This window comes from Fukomys damarensis, unplaced genomic scaffold (assembly GCF_012274545.1).
Source record: "Fukomys damarensis isolate Sample0158 unplaced genomic scaffold, DMR_v1.0_HiC HiC_scaffold_5, whole genome shotgun sequence".
Lineage (NCBI taxonomy): Eukaryota > Metazoa > Chordata > Mammalia > Rodentia > Bathyergidae > Fukomys > Fukomys damarensis.
Genome location: NW_022900917.1, coordinates 62,743,157 through 62,762,391, shown reverse-complemented (window position 1 = coordinate 62,762,391; position 19,235 = coordinate 62,743,157). Strand labels below are relative to the sequence as shown.

The following is a 19,235-nucleotide window of genomic DNA, read 5'->3' as shown; positions in this document are numbered from 1 at the left end:
TGTTTTTATTATATGTCTAGGTGTAGATTCCTTTCTTTTTAAACTGGAATAATATTCAATTGTGTGAATACAGCGTATTTTATTTACCCACTTACTTTCCATTATTGACATTTGAGTTGTTTCTACCTCTTTCATTGTGAATGGCTGTAGTATTTTGTTTTTCTGTTGGATTTCTGGAATCTTGATTATTATATGTCTAGGTGTAGATTCCTTTCTTTTTAAACTGGAATAATATTCAATTGTGTGAATACAGCGTATTTTATTTACCCACTTACTTTCCATTATTGACATTTGAGTTGTTTCTACCTCTTTCATACTGTGAATGGCACTGTTATGCATGTGAGTGTGCAAATATGTCTTTGAGATCTAACTTTCATATGATTCTTTTAGATATATAACCAGAAGTGGGGTTGCTAGAAATATAGTAGCTCTATTTTTAATTTTTTGAAGAACCATCATACTTTTTTTCAGTGATTGCGACATTTAAAAATTCCACCACACAGGAGGCTTGGGGGGGGTGGGATAAAATAAAATTTATTTTTTAAAAAATTTAAAATAAAATATAACTCCCCCAACAGTTTGCCACGGCTGTAATTTTTCTATGTTCTCACCATTTGCTATTTTTTATAGCACCTGCTATTTTTATAGTACCCATCCTAACTAGTAGGAGGAAACACCTCACCGTAGTTCTGATTTGGATTTTTCTTATTAGTAACGTTGAACATCTATCTCTTCATAGGATTTATTGTCCATTTAAAAGTAAAAAAATCTTTTTGGTAACAGGGATTGAACTCAGGATCTTGTGCTTGCAAGGCAGGCACAGTATCAATGAGCTAAATCACCATCCACCAAGTAGAAAAAACTTTTTAAAGCTGAACAAAGGTAGTTGGGCATGGTGGTACATGCTTGTAATACTAGCTACTGGGGAGGTTGAGACATGAAATGAAGATAGCAAGTTCAAGGCCACCATAGGCAACTTAGCTAGACCCTGCTTCAAAATAAAATACAATAAAAAAGACATGTTTAAAGGGCTGGGCATACAGCTCAGCAGTAAACACTTGCCTAGCATGCTTTGAGGTCCTGATTTCAATCAACCCCAGTACCACTGATAACAACAGTAACAGTAATTTTGTTCACATATAATGACCTATTTATATATGAAAGACTGTACAGCAACAGATTAAGGAAACTAAATGAAATGGAAACATTCCCAAAAGACACAAATTATAGAAACTGACTGAAGATGAAACAGGAAACATGGATAAACTTGTAACAAGTAAAACTACGGAATTAGTAATTCTTAAAAACTTCCCATAATTGGGCCAGGGATTTAGCTCAGTGGCACTGCATTTGCCTCACAAGCTCAATGTCCTGAGTTTGATCCCCAAAATCAATCAAACAAACAAAACAGAAAACAATAACTTCCCATAATGAAAAGCTCTTCCAGGTCCAGATGGTTTCACTGATGAATTTGGGGGGGGGGGTACCAGGGATGGAACTCAGGTCCTTGCACTTGTGAGGCAGGTGGCAAAACCACTGAGCTAAATCTCTGGCCCTTCATTGATGAATTCTTTATATCAATTCTTCACAAATTCTTCCCAAAAATGGGAGACGAATATTATGGCCACGTATTAACCTAACACTAAAATCAAATAGAGAAATGTCATGAAAACTAAAAACTGCTTGATGTGGTCGTATATGTCTGTAATCCCAGTACCCAGGAGTGTTAGGCAGGAGAATCCCTGCAAGCTCAAGGCCAGCCTGGGCTACATAGTGAGAACCTGTCTCAAAGAAAAGAGGCAAAGTAGTGGTGGGCGGGGGAATGACTAAAAAATTAACATTCTTCATGAACACAGACACAAAAATCCTTATCAAAATACAAGTAATCCAACCTAGCAAGAACTTAAAAGAATTTTTTCCATGGCCACATGGGATTTTTTTCTCAGGAATACAATACTGGTTTAACATCTAAAAATCAATGTAATACACCACAAAGGGTGAGGATATAGCTTAGGGGCAGAGGATGTATCTAGCACGAATGGGTCCAGTCCCAAGCACTGCTGGAAGGAAGGAGGGAGGGAACGGCCAAATTCAACAACCTAGCCAGGTATGATGATACATGCCTGTAATCCCAGCACTCCAGAGGCTGAGGCAGGGGACTGCAAATCAAGGCCAGCCAGGGCTATATAGCAAGACCCTATCTCAAAAAAAAAAGGAAAACAACAGTTTTTTAAAATGTTATATATAAAAAATGTTGGGGGGAAAACAAAACAAATTAGAAAAATGAAACAAAACAAGTGTTGATGAGTATCTGATTTGGAAAAACTGGAATTTTCATTCACAGCTGTCAGATGTAGACTGGTACATACACTCCAGACCTGGTGGTAGATATACCTGAAAGTAGTTCCTCAAAAGGTTCAAAAGACTTACTATAGTTACTATACAACCCAACAATTCCACTCTTCAGTATCTGTCTAAAATTAAAATATACGTCCATTTAAAAAGTTTATGATTTGTGTTTACAGCAGCATTACTTATATAATAATCAAAAAGTAGAGAAACAGCACAAGCCTCAATCAACTAATGGGTTAATACAATGTGGTATTATCCCTACAATAAAATATTACTCAACCATAAAAAAGGTTTTGCCAGGTGTGGTGGCACATGCCTGTAATTCCAGCACTTGGGAGGCTGAGGCAGGAGGATCGCTGTGAGTTTGAGACCAGCCTGGGCTACATAGTAAGTTCCAAGTCAGTCTCAACTACATAGTGAGACCCTGTCTCAAAAAAAAACAAAAACCCCAAAAAGAATGAAGTTCTCATCACTGTTACAACATGGGTGAACCTTGAAAACATGCTAAGAGAAGCTAGTCACAAAAGACCATGTATTACACGTATCCTTAATATAAAATGGTCAGAATAGGGCAAATCTAGAAACAAAATGGGGTAGTGGTTACCCACAGATGGAGGGGACTTGGAGGAAAAGTAGATCTTAAGTTGGGTGCTATGGTTTTATATCTAGATGTCCCCACAAAAGCCTCATGTGCTTCCAGTTGGGGGTTTGAAGAAGTGACTGTAACCTGGAGGCATGATATCCATCAGTGAATTAGTATACTGAAGAGTGGACTGATGGAAAAGTGAAGCCTGCTTACAGAAGGTGGGTCAGTCAGTAGGGGTGTAGCCTAGAAGGGTGTATCTCTCCTGCCTTGATTTTTCTCTACCACTGCTACCATGCCCTCAGCTGTTTCTCCTCTTCCGTGGCCCTCTGCCATGCTGTGCTGCCTTGGAGCCAGTCAACTATGGACTGAAGCTGCCACAAACTGTGCCTCCAAATAAACCTTTCCTCCCTAGAGTTGTGGGTGTCAGGTATTGGGTCCCAACAAGAAAAGTAACTAGGAAAGGGGGTGAAAATTTATGGCTGTACATTTATGGTTGTACTATTATGGTTGTACAACAGAATGTGTATTGGGGGGGTACTGGGGATCGAACTCAGGTCCTTGCACTTGTGAGACAGGTGGTGGAACCAGAACTAAATCCATGGGCCCAGAGTATATTTTTTAAACCACTGAATTATACAAACAGATAAACTCTTCAAGAATTACCTCATTACAGATATTTCCAAATACAAATGGCAATTTAATAAAATTATATAAATTATCATAAGTCTGTCATATTTATCATAAGTATGCCATATTTCATTGTAAGTCGGTCTATGGTAGCTCAGCGTGCTGGTGCAAGCCTATAATCCCAGCACTTGAGAGGCCGAGGCATGAGGATTGCCTCAAATTCAAGGCCTGCCTAGGCCCATTCAAGGCCAGCTTGAATTACATAGTGAGACCTTGCCTCAAAAAAAAAAAAAAAAAAAAAAAAAAAAAAAACAGACACCAAAAGCCAGACATGGGGGCACACGTCTGTAATCCCAGCACTCGGGAAGACTGAAGCAGGAGGATCGCTGTGAGTTTGAGACCAGCCTGGGCTACATAGTGAGTTCTAGGTCAGTCTCAACTACATAGTGAGACCCTGTCTCAAAAAAAAACAACAACAAAAACAAAGACCCACCAAAAACAAAACAGAAAACCTCTATGGTCCTAATCTCATGTTCTGTCTTGGTTCCAGACAAAAACGTGTATTGAGAAAAAATGGCCCATTACTTAAGACTCTGAAGATACTGTGAAGACTATACTATTATCTAACAAATCTCTTTTACTGCAATTATTAAAAAAAATTGTTTTATCAGGCTCAGTTTTTACTTGATACAAGAAGATGATAAAGAAGTCTTGACTTTGTTAATAATAGAATAGTAGCTACCCTGTTTTAGCTTACTGAGGAGGCCATGTGTAGTCTCATTCAATCATTGCAGTAATCCTAAAATGCAGGTGCTTCATTTTACATGTGAAGAAAAGAGCCTTCCCCACCTGCAATACAACTGAATCCTCACGTCAGTCAAGCACTCTATCATTGAGCAGTATCTCCAGCTGGAAAACAGCCTTCATGGTACATGAATTTAAGTTTTGTCTTTTGTCCTCACAATTCACTAGACCGGATAAAAGCTCCATGAATAAAAGGGATTAAAGGGTCATAAAAGTTATTAATTTTTTAAATGTGACCATATATTTGCAAATGCATGAAGCACACATAAATATATATTGCTTCCTCTTTGAAAAGGAGTAAAAAGCAGGAGGGTAGAGGCAAGAAAGAACTTTCAGGTTTTGCTATTAATATATATGATTTAATCTCAAAAATATGTGTTCTTAATCTGCTGTTTTTCTAACAAGAATAGCAATATTACAAAAATGGTAAAGTACATTAATTAGAAATGCAGTGGACCCTTGACTTATGAACTCAAATCTGTTCACCTAAACTGGTTATAACTCAAGCTGGTTGTAAGTCAAGATTATTTTTCCCATAAGAAATAACAGAAAAACCCATAATCTGTCCCAAACCTACCAAAGTGCCCCTTAACTAATCTTTTCATAATACAAAAGGGTTGTATAATATGCGGAATTTACCAGAAATACCCATGATTTTCCTAGTTATTCACCAAAAAGTAATGAAATGTGCCTACTTTACCAGAAACAACAATTTCATACTGTACTTACCATCCAAGTTAACATCTTTCACTTGCAGGGAGAATAAAATGAAAGGTGGTTACTGTTTGGAAGGAGAGACCTTCCATGAGAACACTAGGAATCTGGCTCTCTGGTGTCCTTTCTCTTCTTGGTAGAGTCTGTAGCCCTCCAGGACCTACTTCTGGCTCACTAGATCTCAACCTCTTTAGAACTAAAATCTGACCTAAGGTTGTTTCTTTTCTTTAACATTGTTACGTAGTATGACATGACATTGTCATTAAGCAAATAAATGCAACGGTTGGCCTTTTCTCTGTCTGAATGGGTCTTCTGTACAAATGTTGGGAGCTCTGTTCATTTTTTCAGGATTTCCTTTATTTCAGAACTTAGCAGCATTGATTGTTGATACTTCTCCTCCTCTTCAGAAAGCTCCTTAGCTGTCACTGTCTGTTGCTCAGCCATTCCCCTTTAGACAACTCCTCTGAGTCTTCCCCAGCATCACCACTATCTATCTGCAAGCCTATGGACTCTGTTATAATGACAGTGTCATCAGCCACAGGGTCACAATGAAGGCTCAGGCTCCTCTACACAGTCTTTAGAGTCTCTCTCCTGTATAATTTTAGGCCACACTTTCTTCCAGGCAGATCTCAGTGTCCTTTGAGAAACATTGGTCCAGGATTTCTCAATTAGTCCCATACGGGAAAGACTAGCATTCAGGTTATAACTCAAGATTTTGGTTATAAATTAAAACTAAAAGTGGGTTATAACCCAAGCTGTTTGTATGTGGGGCTGGTCATAACTTAAGGGTCCACTGTCATACATGTATTAACTATATTTCTTTGCCAACCTCCTTTACCTTTAGACCTTTGTTATTCCTCAGCTCACACATTACTTCTCTCTTACCTTTTGTGTAGCTAATTTCTTCCTCCAGAATACTCTCATTACTTTGGGGAGGGGGAAGGAGCTGGGAAGTAGGATGGGGGAGAAGTAGCATTTGGGTAATACCAAGGTAATTAGTAATGTTCCTAACCCTAGGCCTAAGTGGAGAAGAAAGGCAGGCAGACCAAGTTGTGGTACTGAGAAACCCTATTACTCCCCTCCTCTGTTACAGGCCCTTTGGCTCTATTGATCCTGGGAAAAATAAACCTGCTATTTACAGCCTGGAGATATAAATGTGGGATATAATGACTCTTATATTACCATATGTATAAAAATTTAAAAAGGCAAATATTCTCTTCCAATTTAAGATTAGAAATGGAGAAAAGTTGTTGAATAACATAACCTATTAATAATTAATGTTAATACTTTAAGTGCAATATCTGATGCTAAGTAAGCTGTAAGCGCAGATAATTTTATCTGCTCTTTTCAGTATCTTTTACAAAGTAAATTATTAACAAATACCTGATGAAATAAACTGGCTTTCCAGAGCAGGGTGTGGTGGTGCACACAAATAATCCCACCACTTAGGAGGCTTAGCAGGAGGATCCCAAATTTGAGAGAAATCTTACAGAAAAAGAAAAAAACCAAGTGTGGTGGTGGTGCACACTGGTGATACTAGCACTCTCTGAGGCTGAACCAGAAGGACAGCAAATTCAAGCCTAATATAGCAACTTAGCCTCTTCCAGGATCTGTCTCAAAAAATGAAAAAGGATTGGGGATATACCTAATACAAAAGCCCTGGTTTCAATCCTCAGTTTTGCAAAAAAAGATAAGGAAATTAAACCATAGGTCTAGAGGACCAACATACATGTAATGGCCCTTCCAAAAGTAAGAAGAAAAATAGAGAGAGAAAAAAAAAGTGGAAGGAAAATTTTCAAAATTGATGGTGAATTTTAGACACTTATAGCAACAATGAATACAGACCCACACCTAGACATATATCATTATGAAAATTCAAATACGGAGGTCAACAAGAGAAATTTGAAAACTTACTAGAGGGAAATAGGGGAGGAATAGGTTACAAGGTGCAAATCTAAAAGTGCTGCACGAGTGACATATGCCTGTAATTGTAGCTACATGGGAGCTGAGACAGGAGGATTACAAGTTCCAGGCCAGCCTGGGCAACTTAGTTAAGATTCTGTCTCAAAATATAACAGAGGCTAGGGATGTTATCTCAGTTAACAGTGTCTGCCTAGTATGTGGAAGGCCCCACATTCAATTCCTAGCACAGACTTTAACAGCAATACTGGAAGCTGAAAGAAAATAAAATAATGATTTTAAAATTATGAAGGAACTATTTACAATCCTGAATTCAGTATCCAAACTACCCATTAAGAAAGGGAGGAAAGAAAGATGAAAAAAGAAATTTTCAGATGTTCAAGGTTTCAAAATATATTTTTATCTCCAAAATGCCATTTCAAAACACTATTAAGGCATACTTTCACAAATGAGGAAGGAGACTCAAAAGAGAAGGAAATGGCATTCTGGAAGGTCAGTCAGATAAAACTGAAATTGCCAAAATGAGAGTGAAGGGAGATCTCTAACCACAGCACTAACCTAGAAAAGCAACCAGTACAAATTGGTAAAGGTCAGAAATCTCTAAAAGGGCCAGGGATTTAGCTCAATGGTGCTGCCACCTCCCTTGAAAGTGCAAGGTCCTGAGTTCAATCTCTGGTATGGAGCATGGACAGAAATCTAATATAGTGACAGGAGATTTAAGCAAGTGGAGAAAGAATTCAGGAAATAGAAATAGAGATCTCTGATTGTAGTGACAGTTTCATGAATGTATACATGCATGGTTTATTGAATGTAAATCTACTTTAATATAACTTTTTTAAATAAAAAGGAGTATCATTAACACAAATCTGTTGCAATTGTTAAATTATATATTATTTTTTAAAAAGACCCTTACAATCACATGAAGGAGGGGAAGTGGCAACACACCTGTACCCACAGCTACTCCAGAGGCTAAAGCAGGAGAATATCAAGTTTGACCTCAGCCCAGGCAACTTAGCAAGACCCTGTCTCAAAACAATAAAAATATCCAGATATTGAGCTTAGTGGCACAAGACTTGCCTAGTATGCACAAGCCCATATGTACACATATGAACACACACACACATGTGTGCACACATATGCACCTGTGTGCATATGTGCATGCAAAAAAGGTATATACCAGATGAAATTTCATCAAAATAGTGCCAGTATTATTTTTTGGATGATGGAAACACAGGTAGTTTTTCTTTACATTTCTGGATCTTCTAAAATGTGTATGAATAAGTATTCAAACTCTAATCATGAAAACCTTTAAGCTAGGCATGGTGGTGCATGCCCGTAATCCCAGCACTCTGGGAGGCTGAAGCAGAAGGATCACAAATTCAAGCCCAGCCTGGGCTATTTAGCAATTTGGCAGTCTCAAAATTTAAAAAATTTAAAGAGAGGATAGAGATGTTAATCAATGCAAAGGACCTGGATTCAATCTCCAATACAAGGGGTGGTGGTGGAATCTTTTATAATCTGAAACTAAGGTAAGAAAGAAAACGTAGATAATCAGACTTCATCTACATATGCCTGCAAGTATAGTCTCATTACTGATAGTGGTAAAATAAAACACTCAAAACCAACATCTCAAGCAGGTACAAAAAGAATGTTCAAGAACAATTTTAAAGAGAGGCATTCAGAAGTAAAAAATTGAAATACTCCACAAAGAGTTGAGTATTTGGCTAATGGTAGTCATTAGCCAAATGTCATTATTGAGTACTTCACTGAACGTTCCTGGTGTGAACTGAGATGTTCTTAAGTGTAAATAGGGATTGGATTTTGAAGATTTAATAGAAAATAATAATATACATTATTTTTATAGTTTTTATATTGATTACATGTTGGAATGATATCTAGATATGCTGGGATATGAAATATACTATCAAAATTATTTCCACCTGTTTTTAAAAATGTGACTATCAGAAAATTTAAACTACATATGTGAGCCATGTATGTTGGCCCATGCCTGTAATCCTAGCACTCTGAGAAGCTGAGGCAGGAGAACTGCCAAGTTCAAGCCCAGACTGGGCAATTGAGAGAATTAATGAGACCCTGTCTCAAAATAAAATTTTAAAAATAAAGGTGGCTAGGAATGTAGCTCAGTGCAAAAAGCCTTGGATTCAATCACTAGTACTGCAAAAAATAAATAAGAAAATAAACTACATGTGTGGTGCACATTATATTTCTAGTAGACAATACTGAGTCAAGGCATTTATTTTCTTAACTAATTTGAGATAGATACAATTAAAATAAAGTCTATCATTACAACTTTATTTCCATTACTTTCTCCTTAGATTTCAATTATATTTCTGAATTCTAATTAATTTCATAGACTTAGGAACCCTAGGAGTGATATATTCAATGATATACAACTAAGTGATTTACTTAGATGCATCCTCAGCGACTATTCCAACAAATAGCTCCACTGGTTTTTTTCATCTATAAAACAGAACTAAATAAGATAATATACAACACAACAAAGTGGCACTGTTACAGACTTGCTACAAAAAAAGCTATATATCTATTTCTACAGTATTTTCTCTCAAAACCCAAGATTAAAACTCAAGCCTCAATGAAATGATAATTAAGTCATGAATTTTTAAGTAATGTTAGTTAAAAAATGTCAGGTTACTTCCTGAAGTTAATTCTATGATTAGCACAATGTACTATGAATGTAATGCTTTTTTTTGTTATTCACAATAATCCAGTCAAGTACAAAAATATCATTCTCAGATGAGAATAAAGGCTCATAAATTAAGTGAATAGTGTAGTCAGGGTCACACAAATATTAACATTGCCAGAAAAGTTCATTTTAATCCTTACATTTAAAAAGGCACAACTCCCATGAGAACTCAATCTCGTGGTGGTGGGGTAATCTAATAGGACAAGATTAGGCTGAGAAGTCCTCAAAAGAACACAAAAGCAAGAAATCCATTTGTTAAAAAATAACAGTATATATAAACAAATCTTAAAATTAAATCAATAATCTCCACAAAGTACCTTTAACAAAAGTCAAATCCAAAAAGGTGCTGGAAATTATTAGAGCAGTCTTGTAGCTAATGCTAGTACCATGTCTGTCATCAAAGATTAAATGAAAAGCAAAAATAAAACATTTAATTATCTACATTGCAATCTAGCAATTAGAATTTTACATGCACCCAGATTCAGCATTTTTTGGGGGGAGTGCTAGGAATTGAAGCTAGGGTCTTCACACTGAGTTGTATTCCCCAGCCCTTTTAAAAAAAATATTGATTTCATTTTTTATAAACATTTCATATTAATAGATTGGAAAACTTAAATGTTAAGATGACATTACTCCCAAAATTGATCTATAAATTCAAAACACGTTTCGTTTTGTTTTTTGAGATAGGCTCTATGTAGTGCAGGCCACTATGAATCGATCCTCCTAGCTCAGCCTCCCTGAGTGCAGAGATCACAGGCATGTGCCACCATGCTCAGCTCCCCAACCCCTTCTTTATTCTTTATTTTGAGATACAGTCTCACTAAGTTGCTAAAGTGTATGGCTGGACTTGAACTTGCAATCTTCCAGTATCAGCCAGGCTTTATACTACCATACTTGACTAGCTGCAGCTATTATGCAAAATCATAATCATTTATTCTTTCCTAAGATTATAGACACTACTTGTAGAGCTTGTGTCGGGCTTAACAAATAAAAGCAAGTGCTAAAATTCATACAGCCACTGTATTTTCATTTAGTGGCACATTTTTTTATCAACTTATGTTTTATTTAATTAGTTAAGAAAAAAACTAGCTTTGGGTTTATATTCTAAATGTGATGTTCTACAAAGAGTGGGCTGTAAACAGCTTTTTTCTTTTAAATGAAAATAGACCAGAAAATACAGCTTTTTACAAGTAAAGAAAGTATTTAGTGAAACTTTTGGCTCTTTGTGTGTCTAGGTACTAAGCCACAGCATAACATATATTTCTTAGAATGAGTCTCAGTGATAAAAAGTTTGAAAGCCATCACAAAGTCATCTAGAGTAAAACATTTATACATCACAAATTGGAGGGTGTTACAGGAATTAGGCTGAATCAAGGTAAAACCTTTTCTTTGGTTATGAAAGAATAAGTATATTTAAGGCAAGGGCCTAAAGTTGACTGGAAGTTCAACTCTTCCATTAAATTCACTAATAAGATAATATACTTATTCAATGTCATTCTTGTATAGTTTGTGTATTAGAACCAAGTCTCCTATTATAACTCTCTATAAACTCAATTAGGGTACAGAAAGCTACTTTAGCATTTAAGTGCTAATTTCAATCTCCTATTTAGATTTTTTTTTTTTATTGAGTTTATTGGTACATTTAGGGATACAGTACAGTTACATTCATTGTTGGGATCATGTACCTTTACATGGCAAGTCTTGATTCTCATTTTTTTCCCCTTACCTCTGCCCTCCCTTCACTCCTATTTAGATTTCTAATAACCAAAAAAAAAAAAAAAAAACCCACAAACACACACACACACACACACACACACACACACACATTAATATAATCATTTCCTCAAGTACTATTCTACCAGATTAATGACCATGGCAGCTCTCCCATTAAAAGCTTTTTCTAGGTAGTTACTTGGTACTTAGCTTTTTATGGCACTTTTCTTTCGCCATTATGCTCAGTAGTGCATGCAACACACTACGCACAGTAATGTAGCACACACTGTTTGGAAATGCATATCTGTGACCACAATGCAACTGAAATTTCTTAAATTTCTGTGTTTTGTCCAAATTTAGAAGCAAAGTAGTTCAAAATCTAACTAAATCAGACTACATTTTTGTAACCTATGTACCTATTAAAACAACACAAATATCTTAAGAGGTCTCCTTCAAAACAGTAAAATTTTACAAGTCAGGAAGAGTCCTTCTTCTTTCCAGCATGACCCATTGTGCCACTGAAGTACAAAGTTGGCAACAACAGTCTATCCATAGGGATTACCTTTTCAGGTGTGCAAAGACAAATATGTACAAAGATATGGTTGGAGCATTGTTAATGAGAGTGAAAAATTGTATGCATATATATGTTTACATGTAGCGTAATGGTTATAAAAAGTGATAATAGTACCTTGATTCTACAGAAACTTAAATAGTTGTTAAAAACAGAATATAATGCATCTATTATGTATGCTGAAGAGGAAAAGTGTCCATATTAAATGAATAGATTACAAGCACTAAAAAAAAAAAAAAAAAATACTGTCCTTGGTGGGAGCAAGAGAATCACAACCTCCAAAAGAGGACATGGGTCACAATTAAACTCAATCCAAGCTGGAGTAACTTAAGGTATCAGATCTGATAACCCAGTGCTGGCCATGGTGATGTTCACAGGCAAGAACTTAAATGCTCTGCAAGGAACTAGGGAATCACAGAGAACCTATTAGAACTTGAAGACTTAGCACTGCTTTTGCTAAGAGTAATAAATAGTCTTTGAAGGGGGCAGTGAGACTCTGAAGTATATGCAGGATGATCACAAGTTTGTGCACAGTCTGAGCAGTTTAGCAAATTTGAGACCTTGTCTCAAAATAAAATTGGAAAAAGGCTAGGGATTTGTCTTCAGTGCAAATGGTTCTATCCTTGGTATCCTAGAAAAACAATAACAACAACAAAAACACCGAACTTAAAATTGAATTAGACAAAGTTGATACTCTACAAAGAGGGGGCCCTGCAAATAGGAGGGTAAATTACCATAGATTTACACAAAGACATATTACTATACCTTCTTCCCTAATATTTGTAAGACAAATAATTTAGGTCCAAAGAACCAACCAAAAAAGTTTTTCCAGGCCGGGCGTGGTGGCACATGCCTGTAATCCCAGCACTTGGGAGGCTGAGGCAGGAGGATCGCTGTGAGTTCGAGACCAGCCTGGGCTACATAGTGAGTTCCAGGTCAGTCTTAACTACATAGTGAAACCCTGTCTCAAAAAACAAAAACAAAAAAATGTTTTTCCAATTATTCTAAAAAAGAATACTTCATATTTAAACAATTCTGTTAATGATCAACAAAATGCCAGCTTTTAAAAACTGCTTAATGTTGAGAATTAGGTATCGAGCTTTATGATGACCAAACAATTCTGAATGAATGCCTACTCTGTGTGAATAAGTCTGCAAATATTCAGTCAATAATTATAATTTGAAACACCAGAATGAACACTAAAAACTTATTAATTTAGTCTTTGAGTCACAAACAAGTTGAACTAATAGTTTAAATGTGTACTACAAAGTAATTGCAAAGGTTAAGAGAAGCAGGCTCAGCTTTTTCACTAAGAATGAAAGAAACAATGATATGAGATCAACTCCTACTTCTATCACTTGTTAGTTGTGATCATTGTGAATTATCTAATTTTAGTCTTTCCATCTGTAAAATGGAATGTATCACAGGTATTAAGTGAGAATTTATATAAAACAGTCTGATTCATAAATAGTAAATCTATTATCTTTATGCTATTCTCAAACTGTATTTCAAGACAGTAAGTACTTCAAACATACCTTTCAATAAACTTCTAATCAAATTTCACACTAGGCTGTAGAAGAAGCTGTTATTGAAAATACAACTAATCTTTAAAAATATAATTAATAACAAGGCAGAAATTTAAAGATATCTAACTTAAGAACATTTTTGTCACAGAAACTGTATCAATTGATGTACCATTTACCTCACCCTATTATGGTGAAAACCATATTATGGTGCCCCTATGACCCCTACCCCATACCAGGGGTTGAGTTCATGGCCTCACTCATGCTAGCACCCTACCACTAAGTTATATGTCCCAGTCTTTGTGTTTTATTATGAGACAGGGTCTGGCTAAACTTCCCAGGTTAGACTTGAATTTGCAATTCTCCTGCTTCAGCCTCCCATGTAACTGGAAATAAATACAAACATGTATCATCATGCCTGACTTGTAAGTAATATCTTAATTTAATCTCTAAATACTAAGACAGAATTTAGGAAGGAATAACCACTAATGTAACTAATCTCAGAAGTAATTTTTTAAACAATAAACAGGCAATAAACATTTAAAAATCTGAGTATATTAAGATAAAATTTATATTTTAATGGTATAGCAAAAGCTGGTAATAGTGGCCATGCCTATAATCCCAGCACTTGAGAGGCAGAGGTAGGAGGATCTCCATGAGTTTGAGGCTAGCCTGAGCTACAATGTAGTGAGTTCTAAGGCCAGCCTAAATAACATAGGAAAAAATCTCAAAAAGTCAAAAAAAAAGAAAAGAAAAAGAAAAAACATTAAAAAGTGTAATAAATGTATCCACAAAGATCAATTTTTAAAAATTATCAGAATTAGAAATTCGCCTACCCATTTTAAAGGGGAGATTACATGTACTATGCTTAAAAGTAGTACAAAACTAAATGTGAATATATAGAGTGCTGCACTACTACTGGCATTAAATACTCAAATGAAAAATATTTTCAAAAAAATTTTCATCAACAGATGGTGTACTGGTACATGCCCTTTTTCTTCTGAGATGGGGATCTCACTGTAGTCACCCAGGATGCCTCAATCATCCTGCTTCAGTTTCCTGAGTAGCTGTGATTACATGATTACAGACATGGACCACCACATCCAGCTTGACTTGTCTTTGTTCAAAAGATAATAGGTAAATTCCTTTTTCCAATTCCAAAAACTGTAGGGCCTGGCTTGGAATCTTTAGATTACTTTAGAACAAGCAACTGGCAGACAGTCCCTTCAGCTGGCTTTTGTTTCAGAAAGTTCAGGCCCAAAGAAACAGTCACCTGAAACAGGCAACAGAAGGGAGGAGATGAAAGGAATGAAATTTAAGAGTTGAATGGGGGGTGGGGTGGGTGATGAGAAGATCCATCCAAACCATGATCAATACTTTTATCTTCCCTAGAAGGTTCAGAGGCGGAGAAGGATGCTGAGGCAATAATGGTTAGAACTTTCCTCTGGAAAATTCTGCAAAAGATCCTGCTATTAAAGATATTCTGTAGTTTGGCCTTGATAAACAGGGATATTACTGACAATATAGGTGAAAGACTGGAAAGGTCTTTTCTTATAACTTTCTGAACAGTATGGAGCTCTAAAGGGACAGAGAAGAGAGGAGTTGTGCAAGAGCGTTACTAAATTAGGTGGTGACACTATATAAATTAATTTTATTTTAGTATCAAGAATATAACATAATCATAATCATATGGATTAAGACTCATGCCAACTATATACATATAAGAATATATATGAATGAAAATATATAGTAGGAATGGGTCTGTACAGTCTGTTCAAAAATGTATACACATTTAGGAAAAGAAAAATGGCATGATGTTTTTTCAACAGATGGTGTTACCCTCATATAGGGGACCCTAGAGGATGCTATGTATTGCAGAAAACCCACTACACTATCAGTCCTTAGAAAAGAAACTGAAAATGCATGTGCAGCAATCTCAATGACCAAGATTACCCAAGCAACATTCACTGTACTAATAAATGTATGGAAACTAATGGCCACCACTTTGAGCGCCTCTTGTAATTGTAGAGGTCAAAGGTAACTTGTATTAATCTCCTGATGTCTCGATAAATTTAGTATTAACATATTCATACAAATTTTTCTTCTTCTGAAGTGTGTACAGGTTTTGGCGGGGTAGGCAGGTTCTATACAAAAATAACATCTAACATTAGCGGAGAAATTAGGTAAATTATTATGTATCCATATAAGAAACTATTATGCAATAGCTGAAAATATTTACATTAGCCAGATATGATGGTACATGTACAATTCCAGCAGTTCTAGAGGCTGAGGCAGGAAGAATACAAATTCAAGACCACTGGGCAACTAGTGACTTGGCAAAACCCTGTCTGAGAAAGAGCTGGTGATATAGCTTATTGTGAAGGCCCTGGATTCAATCCTATGTACTGCAGAGTGAGGTGGGTGAGGGGATGAATAAACATAAAACACACCATGAGGGGGAGGTGGAGAGAGACACAAAAGGGAAACATTTCAAGGTGATATATATCAGCTCTGTCTTTTAGTGATGGAAATTTAGTTTTTACTTTTCCCTGTTTCCTAAAATGGCTCTGAATATATATTATTTCTAATGGAAAAACTGATTAGGAAGTAGTTTCCTTTAAAAGCACTATAAATGTACTGTATTTTCAAAATGTTTGGTATGCTCTAGAGTAGACTTCACTAAAAAATTAAATAAAGGAAGTAGAGTAAGGTTATCTTTTTTTTGAGTTAAGGTTATCTTGAGTGGGTAGGAAACGGGAAAAGCACACTAAGCTTTTCTCCCCAGTAGCTTAGTCAGTATACAGAACTAAACTTCCTCAAAGAATTTTCAATGTACTTTCAAAGTTATTAAAGTCTCTACCACTTGACTTTTTGTAACCTCTGAACCACACAGTTACACTGTACCCAAACTATTAATTTATAGTATTCTCATAATGCCTCAAATAGTCTGAGAAGCAATGAACTTTCTTGCAAATCTCTGAACAAAGTCTGAAAGTGGAAAAAAATTAGCTTTGCAAAATATTAACCACGACTCTAACATTTTTCTCAGTAATCGAATCTATCAATGATCAATTTCTTAAATTTTGTTTCTGTGTTTGGCAACAGCAAAAGAATTCTGGCTTGTAAGCATGCTAATGAAAGAAACCACAAAAAAGGAGGTACTAAGACACTTTTTAAAAGGAAGTAGTAAACTTACTGTAGCACCAACTCTTTTACAACATTTCATTTTAACAGAATAGTGTTGTCAGTGATAGTCAACAGAAACATAACATGGAGCTAAGTATAATTTTAAATATTTTAGTGCGGTGATAATAAACCTAGAACATCCTATGCAAAAAGGATATCATCAAAAAACTAGAGACAGAAAAAAAACTATAGACAGGTTAATAACAAGGACATACAAGGCAGTTTCTAGAAAATTTGGGACAACTATCATGTTTGGAAGTATCTCATATAAAAGTTTTTTTTTTTAATTTGGGGTTTTTGTCGTTGTTGTTAAGTACTACTATATCCACAGGATGATAAGGAAAAAAACTGTATCATGTAACATTTAGCTAAGTACTGGTGCTACTTAGGAAGTCAGCTATACTCATGAAGAACAACCAATGTTTAAAACATTAAATGGTGTGCCTGCCTGGCAAGCGCACACAAGGTCCAGTTCAATTCTGGTACTTTAAAAAAAAATGAGTAACGTATTCTTTTTGTAACAGCAGATAGTTCATTGATAAGTACATGATTTCAACTGCAGTAATAAATTCACTTGAACTGGAGACAATAACCAAGTCAGAAGAATAAATGCTTATTAGTCATCAGAAAACCACTGGCTACTTGGGCTCTCTTACAGAAGTCCAAAGTTACTCGGAGGCCAAATCTTAAAGAATATGTGTCCTCTTATTGGTCCACATGGAATAGGTCCATACATCTGGAATCTAGAATTCTGTGTAGGTTATCACCTTCTAACATGATCCATTGGTACCTCTGGATACCATAAAGATGTCAGCAAAGACAGTATCTGAATTTTGAACAGTAGTCTCCACTGATGGTCCATAACACATCACAACACTGCCAAAGTATTCAAAAACACAATGGACTATACAGCCATACTGAAGAATATAGCCAACCAGTCAACAGGTTTTCCCCAAAAGACCACAGGGCATAGTTCTATGTAGATGCTACCATCATCAGCCATAAGGCTGTTAAACAACATATCAATTTTTAGGGTAGCTGCAGGGCTTCTAAGGAAAAATAAAAATCTAAAACTCATCTCAAATCATATCTGGGTACTCCATGCTTCAGGACTCCCACACCACACACAACTCCTTTGTCTTTACATACTGCATAAGGTATTCATACCAAATACATATTCAGTAAAGATCTTTGAAAGATTATGTAACAATGAAATCAAAATATGCTTAAGCCATAGAATGCTCAACAGCATTTATCAACATGCCCCTACATATGTTCAAGAAATCTATGGAGACAAAGAAATCAGTACAGAGCCAGGCATCATGGCTCAGGACTATAATCCTAGAACTCAAAAGGCTGAGGCTGGAGGATCTTCACAAGTTCCAGGCCAGCCTAGACTACATAATGTGTTTAAGGACACCCTGGAATATACAGTGAGACTCTGTCTCAAAAAGAAAAGAAAGAAACTGGCACAATGCAACACAATTTGTCCAATTATACCAAAAGTAAAATCTGAACTAAGTCTTCTATATAGTAGTGTTAGGAAAAACAAATATTTAGTAAACAGTCTACCATTTAAAACTTGCTGGTGGTAGTTTATACCTGTAATCCTGGACTCTGGGAGACGGAGGCAAGAGGAAAAGTGAAGTGAGTAGGAGCTCAGCCTGGGCAACTTAGTAAACGAATAAGGCCCAGTCTAAAAGTAAAAAAAAGAGCTAGCCTCCACCCAAAAAGAGTACTGGTGGTTTTTCTGTTGTTTAAAAACAAACAAACAAACAAACAAATCAAGGTACCTGGGAGCATTTTCTTTGTTCTGTAGAGAATCACACATACAGTCCTTCTTAGTGATTTAACTAAAGCAAACAGACCCTGGAGAAAGGGTATAGCAGGCTCTATTTTTGACTTGATAAAAGCTGTCCCTACCAATAATATTAAATACTACAGAGCTACAAGTAGATATGTAGAAGTTTTCAACAAAACAAAAGGCCCAAAAGTTTTCTGGAAAGCAACTAAGACTCTCAAAGCCTTCTTTTTAAGTTTTAATTCTCTAATAGACTTAAATGACCTACAAGATATTTATAGGTGAAATGTTTCCCCTGCTCTGGAAGTAAACACAATAACGCGATTCATCTTGAAAGATGGGAGAATTAACATCTAAATCAAGACTTGGGAATTAAAGGTTGATTAGTAGGTATGGTAAAGTCAAAAAAGACCCTACTGACCTATCTACTGTTCCACAAGAGTAATGATTTTGAGAAATCTACCTTATTTTAGGTAACATTTTGTGTATCCAGTAGGGATTATCACTGGTATAAAAGGAGATGGGACTATCTGGCCTCCAAGAATCACTATGGTATAAAGAACCCAAGAATTCAGATATACTCTTTTAAGTCTGAGCCAGTGAGTAAACAAGCAAATAACAACTATCAGCTGATATCAACTGGTGAAGTATCACATAGGCAGTACCTTCAGTATTCTCAAAATTGAAATTCCAAACCCCAGAAAAAAAAAAAA

General features: G+C 36.0%; 1 protein-coding gene and 1 pseudogene across 1 annotated transcript in view; both read right to left on the bottom strand.

Annotated features, from left to right (window-relative positions):
• The window catches only part of Wnk1 (WNK lysine deficient protein kinase 1), a 132,074-nt gene that overhangs the window by 100,783 nt on the left and 12,056 nt on the right, over positions 1–19,235 (bottom strand). The window lies entirely within an intron of this gene.
• LOC117285015 lies at positions 17,338–17,692 on the bottom strand (annotated as a pseudogene).